Raw genomic sequence first — 1,853 nt, forward strand, 5'->3', positions numbered from 1 at the left:
GAACTGTAGTCATGGTGGCAGCCATCTCCTCCATTTTCTTTTCCATCTGGTTGATTTTTTCATCCATTAGTAGAATGACTCTACGTGAATCATCAGCGGTGTTCCCTTCAATGAAAGGTTGAGCATCGCGGTACATGTGGCAGCTCTAGCCTCGATGACATGAACATCCATGAAGTCTTGATCAAGCAAAATCTTCATCATCATTAATGTCTACTCCGTGCTCTTTGGCTAAATCAAAAACCTCAACTCTGAGCTTTCTAACTTTATTTTCCATTATTGCTTTTTGAAACATTTTAAGATCTGGAGAATTTTCCCGAACATCCTCTACTTGTTCATCAAACTTGGTAGCAATAAATGCAACAATGTCTGATACTTTGGACCCCTACTTCGTTCGACAACTTTTCCCTATGGGCTAATTGAACCATATTGGTACAAAAACCTTGGGTATCCATACCTTCTTCTTTAGCGGTGATGTCTTTAGTTAGGGTGTCTCAACAGAGGCATTGGTATGTCGAAGAGAGGCATGCTCCTCACGGTGGAAACCAAATACAGCATCAAGTGACTCTTTTATCTTCTATCTCTTAGGGGCATACTTACGAGCAACAACTGACGGTAACCTCAGACCCAGATGTGACTAGATCGGTCAATGTCATTCATACCTTAGAGTAGCAGTAGTAATAGAATCTATAATAGTAATGATAGTATCAACTATACTTCCCACACGGAGCCTGACGGGATATAGGCAAACAAAACTTTTGTTGACTTCTAAGACCATCGAACAGATCTAACATCGTAGAGAATTTCATTCTTCATCAGAGGGGACACTGCATATCCGACTAGCTTAAGCAATTCAACCACTGAACATCCCTCTTTAACGGTCAATCTCTGGAACACTAGAAGGACTTTAGTGATAAGAGCGGGCTTCTCCTTCTCATTACGACCATGAAATGATGGTAAGGTATCAATGATCATTTCAATACTTTCATAATAATTCTTATTCGTCAGTAAGTGAAACATACTCCTCGTAAGAAAACTCATCAACAAATATATTTTCTAGAATATGGGCTTTAGCGGCCTTCCAAGCCCTTCAACTACGGTTTCTCCTTGAGATTGAGTTAATGGCACAAACTTCAAAAAAGATCAAAATTGAACACTAAAAATTAATAAAGGTCGATTTGTAGATTAGGCAGGTCTTTATCTTAATTTTATTTTGTAAGGATTTTAAAACTTAGTAAAAATAGTTTGAAAGTAGACGGATTTAATTAAATAAATAAGAAAGGTTAAAGTGCAAGCCCAACATGACACAATTTGATTTTCTTTGCAAAGTAGCAAACCAAACTCAAAAGGGTAATTGAAGTTTAGGACCCAGTGTGGGATCAACTTCAAAACGCACAATGCCCAGGTTGAACTAGTCCACCAACAAACCTGTTGGTGGTTCTACCCCACACAAGAAAACAAGTCCTAATAACATCCTTAACCTCTTTGTTCAAAGGAGATTGAACAGACGGTCTTAAAGTCTGAAAGATTTTACCGTACTTATCAAAGAAAGAAATGGGTGAAGCAGGCCAACGGAAGAAGGGTAATTTGGTCTTACCGATGTATGAGGACAATATTCCCTGATTTAAATGGAGAGAAACTACTCCCTAGAGGAGTCGCCAGAAGCAGTCGGTCGCCAAATTGGAAGTTGTCAGTTTCCAAAATGGATATCTCGACGCTCGATTTGATTTAATTTATAGATATTTTTTTTTTTTGGGAAAAGTAGTATTTTAAATTTTAAAAATACAAGTCCATACAGATCTCATATCTTCAATAATTTAAATAAACGGGCCTAATACCACAAGCAATGCATCTAT

This window comes from Phalaenopsis equestris, unplaced genomic scaffold, assembly GCF_001263595.1.
Source record: "Phalaenopsis equestris unplaced genomic scaffold, ASM126359v1 Scaffold236055, whole genome shotgun sequence".
In the NCBI taxonomy this organism is placed as follows: Eukaryota; Viridiplantae; Streptophyta; class Magnoliopsida; order Asparagales; family Orchidaceae; genus Phalaenopsis; species Phalaenopsis equestris.